Source organism: Astatotilapia calliptera, chromosome 16, assembly GCF_964374335.1.
Source record: "Astatotilapia calliptera chromosome 16, fAstCal68.1, whole genome shotgun sequence".
Classification (NCBI taxonomy): Eukaryota; Metazoa; Chordata; class Actinopteri; order Cichliformes; family Cichlidae; genus Astatotilapia; species Astatotilapia calliptera.
Window position 1 is genome coordinate 24,705,262 of NC_137437.1, and position 6,411 is coordinate 24,711,672.

A 6,411-nucleotide genomic window follows, 5' to 3' on the forward strand; every position below is an offset into this window, starting at 1 on the left:
AAAGTGTATGATAAGTTAAAGACAAACAAAAGTATAATATAACCCATTAAGTCATATACAAACACAAGAGGCAGACCCTGCTCTACCCTGAACTACTGTATAACAGTCAGTCAGTTTATGTCAGACAATGCATGAGCATTATGAGTAGACCCATACCAAACACAGGCTGAGTAGCCTAGAGGACAAGTTAGTCTGACCAGAGATATAGTGACACAGGGGAAAATGGAGAAAAAAAATCAAACCCAAACTGTTCTCTGTTTTTAACAGAAAAAAAACAAATGAAAAAATGAGCTAAAGAGTAGAAAATAAAAAGCAACAGTGAAAGTTGCTTTGGTCAAAAGTGTGCTGGAAAAGTCCAGAGAAAATGTGTATTTCTGAATGCCTAAATAGATCAGACTTGATAAAAATATGTGTAATATGATTGGAGTTGATCGTCATTTAACTGTGTCTCAGTTTGCCAATATGGCAAGGAATAAGTTCCAGTCACGAAAAAGGTGGTACTGCTTCAAATTATGATTGTCCATAGAAAGACCCCAGGAAAATGCCTCAGTTATCCCCCTTTTCCCCCATTTTTCTCTCTCTAAGACCAAATATAGAAAGGAAGCCCTTTCATTATTGAAAGGCACTTTCTTTTTAGCCTGTTGAGGCTGTTGAAGATGGAGAACACATTCATCCACAGCCTCATATGCCCTTTTACATCTCCCTAGTCTATCTCTCTCTGCAAGCACAGAGGCCTGCAAAAAGTCCATTAAGGCCTATCTTAATGAAGAGAGACGGGACACAAAGGCACCTCAGAGAGGTGAGTGGTGATCAGAAAGGTTGATGAGGAGTCCAGCTCGTCTAGTCATTCCCCGTGGACGAGACAAGGCTTTGGGCTTCAGTGTGTGCCGATACAGCAGCACGGGGTAATGAATGGAAAGGCTGTACTGCTGGAACCATCAACTAACCAATCTCTCATCACCAAAGCTCCCACCGGTGTTTTGTTAATATACTCCCCCATCTCTTCCCATGGCTCTGTCAAAGGTGTCTCTCCATGCCACAATGGCTTTCACTCGCTCTCGTAGAGAGATGAAGCTTCTTGAAGCCAGAAATGATGAGTAATTGTATCATTCTACTGAGCTCCACTGAAAGAAATGTTTCCAAGCCTGACACCAAGCCTATTGGTTAGATAAAAAGGTTTGTACTCCAACATGTTTTTGGTTTATTCATATATGCACTTTATATATGTATGTACTTGTGAGGTGAATTTGGATATAAAACATATGCAAACAATTTTACAGAATCTGTAAGTTTGTCTATTTTTAACTTTTTATGATTACAATCCACATTCACTACAGTGCAAATCTGAGGTCCAGACATTTGAATGTGGCTGCAAAAAAACTGTTAAATTGATTAATTTATATATAATATATATATATGTGTGTGTGTGTGTGTGTGTGTGTGTGTGTGTGTGTGTGTGTGTGTGTGTGTGTGTGTGTGTGTGTGTGTGTGTGTGTATATATATATAACAGTTCTGTAACTGTAACTTTGGTCGTTGCTGTGCTTTTTTTGGAAGTCGAATTTCCCAGAGGAACCCACCCGAGGGATTAATAAAGTTCTATCTTATCTTATCTTATCTTAATTCAATATAGAGTGATGGCTTGAAATTTGGCACCTTTAAGTTTCCTTATTTTTTCCAGCACTTTTTATGCTTTGAGCATTGAGATCATTGAGTATATCATAGTTTCAGCAGCAACACTCTACAAATTTAATGTTTATAACATATAGTAATGGAAACATTGTTACATTTTATTTTTAATATCGTTATTTTTAACACTCATTAAATGTTGAATTTGACAGTGTGTTTACTCATAGATTTAAACCACGATAATGTCGAGTGAATACTTATGCATGCATACAACATGGACACAAGTGTGGTTTGCAAGTTTAACTTGGATCTTTGGTGATGTTGTTTGCAACAGGGCAAGTCTTGATAGTCACAAGATCAGAAAAATAGAGGTTTTCCAACTAGTCGTCATAAACATGTGACGCTCAGCAAATGTCATAAAATCAGTACTGATGAGAATATTATTTTGAGACATTGTGGCAAAACATCATGGATCAAGAAACCTCTAAAATCTGTGTTTTCACGGAGGATAAATGCCAAAAGAAAAGCTACTCTTGAAATTAACCATGGCTAAAAGGTATGCGATTGAACTGGTGGTTAAATTAAACGCCTTGTAGCCAGAGCCAATTTGCAACAAGCAGCAAACAAACAGTGAGCATATGCTGACTTCACAGCAACTATTTGAGCACATCTCAGAAATTACGCAGTTCTCCATTTCAGTTGATGCCAAGAGTGCAAGGTTGAAGGAACCTTTTGAATAAAGAAAGATATTTCAAGAAAACCTGCAGCCATCGCACTTTGTTCCAGTCACTCAGACTAAGCAGAAAAAAAAAAAAAAAAAAAAAAAGACTAAGCAGAAAACCTGCAGGTTGCTTGGAAAAGAAAGTACAACCATCGTCCAGAAGGTCAGTAGCACTGCAACAACACCAGCAGTGGTACAAGTTAATACTAGCATAGATGTGGATGCTGTGTACAAAAATGCATGGTACCTTGGAATAGTTACAAATGCTGCAAATTAAGACATCTATCTAGATTTCATGAAATCAAAAGGTCGTGCAAAACAATTTTCCTGGCACTACAGAAAAGGCTGGTGTTAAACACTAACTTACAAATAAGTAGAACAAAAACAAAACAGAAGAAAAAGAGCATTTTGGCTCACGATTGTAACACTTGGAGCTGGTTTATAATTTACTTTGTTGCAGTATTTTCTGAGCCAAGATCAGATCAGGGGCGATTCTAGGATCAGCGCTTTGGGGGTGCTGAGCACCCAGAGAGCTGCCCATGCAGGCAAGGTAAACTTTACTCGTCACAATGAGACTTCTTCCCTGTCTCTGTCAGTCCCTACATCCTTAAATGTCTCCGGTTGTCCCGAGTTCCCTCTGACTGTCTCCTTGGTGCATTTAAAACCCTGTTCCTCCCTGTCCTCATCGTCTGTTGTCTTCAACAGTCTCCGTTATCAGTCATCATAGTTTCACCCTCTCTGTGCAAATCTGCAAATTTCCTTATTAAATCATAAGATTCTTAAATTCATCAAGTCTCTCTGTGCCTGGGTCCTCGTCACAAAACATGACGTCACTGTTTTGTACATTCTAACACAATTTAATCCCCACATTTGTGAAAGAAAAGCAAAACACTGAAAAGTCTGTAACAAAACCATCAAATCTGATAAAGGTTATTTAAATGCTGCAAAAGAAGAATGGATTGGAATTTAAAAATATATATATACATATCCTAACCTTAATTACTGCGGGAGAATAATGAATGATGCTCATAGTGAGTAAAAAGTAAACTGAGTGCATTTTTTGGACAGAGATTCCCTTTTAAAGTGTATGTATAATATAATACAGATAAATAAAAATACACTCCAAAAATAGAAGAGTCCTTGAAATTTTTTCTTTTCTTTTAACCTATGTCGCCTCACCTTGAGGTTGGTAAATCTGTCCATCACATTTTGGTGGTCAAGTCTCTCAAGCATCTCTTTCTCAACTGACATCACAGCCAGGTGCTGGAGTCTGCTTTGACCCATGGTCCTTCTCAGCCAGGTATGGAGCTGACTCAAGACACTAAAAGACCTCTCACCGCTACAGCTGCTAACTGGGTTTGTTAGGACAACCCGAATAACAGTTTTCAGTGTGGGGAAGATCTGATTATCCAGAGGATTGTACAATGTTAACATGTCTGGAATGGCACCAGCCTCACTCTTGAGCTTCAAAAGGTTTTTGGCAACTGTGACTTCCTCTGACTGAATTTCAATATGGTAATGCAGTGCCAGGGCTGACAACCTAGTTTGTTTTGCAGATTCTGTATAGCAGCTTTAATATAGGGAGAACACAACTTCCAGATTGTATGAGTAAAATTAGGTGTTGTTTTTTCTCTTTGTCAGTTTAACAGTTTCTGTTTTGCCTGTTAGTACTCCCTGTCTGTTTTCTTACCTGGTTCTTCCTGACCTTGTACTTTCTCCTCATGTTCTCCTCTTTCCTCTCTCCCTCTTTGGACTGACAATCATACACAAATAGATAGTATTCAATTAGATTAAAAAAAAATACTATTAAGATCACTAATTTAAAAAAGTCCTCTCTTAGCGTACTTTCAACCAAAAGGCAAATAACCAAACCACATGTACATCTAATAGAGGATATAAATATTGAAACACTGATCCAACATTATCCTTTATTGATGGATCATTTGATCTTACACTGAATGTGTTTGAAAAAAAAACCTTCCTGTCTCTCTGTACACACACACACACACACACACACACACACACACACACACACACACACACACACACACACACACACACACACACACCAGGAGTTATAAGGTTAATGGGCATCCAGCCAGTTAGCTAGTTAGTACCTTGGGTTCAATATCGGCACATACACATAGGACAAAATAACCATTTCAAACAGGGAGGGCTTATCTATACTTTTGTTGTTAAAATGTTCCGAATCAATTACGTACTGTATGCTTTTTATATTTTTAGCAGTGTGTCCCACAAACAGCAAATATTGTCAAAAAAAGTAAGAAATCTTTGGGGGCGCTTTGATTTGAAGGACCCCCAAAAATGGGCTAAAATCGCCCCTGGTTCAGATGAGTCTGGTGAGCTGCTATCTGACTCTGCTTCTTCATCTGCATGCCTCTTTGCAACCACCAAAGATGCTGCTTTTTAAGCTGTATCTGACTTAATCAGTGTCATCACTGTTGTCACTGATGCCTACTTTGCCCTCTACCTTTGCTGCTGTTCTTCTCGCCTCAGGCTTTCCATGTGAAGGGCAGAAAGGTCCCAGCAAAGATCCATACTAGCAAATATTATTCCATCCACAGTAATTTATAATTTACTCAGAATAAAGTGGCCCTGACTGAACTGAAATTACATTTTTCATCTAGTGGCTTTCCAAAAGATTGCTGTTTGTGGGAAGTAGATCAGAAATTCCTTCACATAGCATATTCAGCATTTGGAGAGCAAATCCTCTATACTTCATTTGGAATTATTATATTTTTATACTTTTTTTGTTAATATTTGCTCATGATGCTCCCCAGTGCATTGTAGGCCATGAATGGCCTTTTGATAAGAAATGTTGACAGATTAGACAACTTGCCCGCTATGGCATCATGGTTAGGAGGAGTATCACCTCCCTCTCATGATGCCTTGCCGGAATTGTAAGCCTTATTCAGAGAAAAGAGAAGTTATTTAGTGGCAGGGGATGTTCCCATTAGTGTGATGAATAGCCTAATTACTGGAAGTAAACAGTCCCTTGGAGATAAAAGACGAACTGGGGCCTACAAGGAGGGATGAGTCGCTGTATTGCAGGCTCCATCCAGCCTGGATTAGGACAGGGTGCACTGCTTGATTCTTCTGTCTGTGTTTTGGTGTCCTTTGCAAGCACATTTTTCTTGATGTTTTTTCTGGCAATCACTGCGTTGTTTTAGGAGGCCCAAATCCTTTGTTTAACATTTTCTCACATATTTGAACTTAGTAGGCCTCTTGTCTAGAGTTTACAACCTTTGCTTACATGGTTCGTCCCCAGTTTCTCCCACCATAGAGGCATTTTCACAAAAGAGATTTGAAAAACTCAAAGTTGTAATATGTTGTAATATGAATCTTATCTGTTTGTATTTCTTTTTAAATTCAAAACTTGGTTTATTTTAAATGCAATGTGAAATTAATTTGGAAATAGGCGATAGGAACCAGCGGACAAGAAAAGACATCATCCCTCGAATATCTTGATGCATGCTCAATATCCAGGTAAGGAAATCCCCAAAAATTTATTCTGTTCATCTGGGCATCCCTTGAATACTTAATTACTTTAAAATAGCTTGAATGCTTTGGTTAAATTCTTACCTATAATCTAAACAACATTATATCAGTAGCCCTAACTGAACACAGCGTTTTTTTAAAAGAATCTTTTAAATTAACTCTGATTTTTCATTGTTTTCCACTGTGGTTTTGCTTGTGGATATATGCAACCCAACTGGGCCCAACTAAACTGAAGGTGACTTTTAATGACTTCCAATAATGTCTAGTACTTCATCATTTTGTTGGAGACTGTTTGCATTAAGCATTATTATACCGTGACTGTATTTCACACTTCCAACAGTCTTAAACTGTTTGAGTATAAAGGGTGTTGCATGTTGTGCATAATGTGCAGCTGCTTGTGGCAAATTCATAGTTTCTAATATTGGGCTGTAAAAGTAACACCGTTGACTAGACTTGATGGTTCAGAAAACAAGATCTTTGTTGTGCATGCAAGAGATGCAACTGTTGGCTTCATCTTCAGCAACGCTAATGAATGAATAATCCT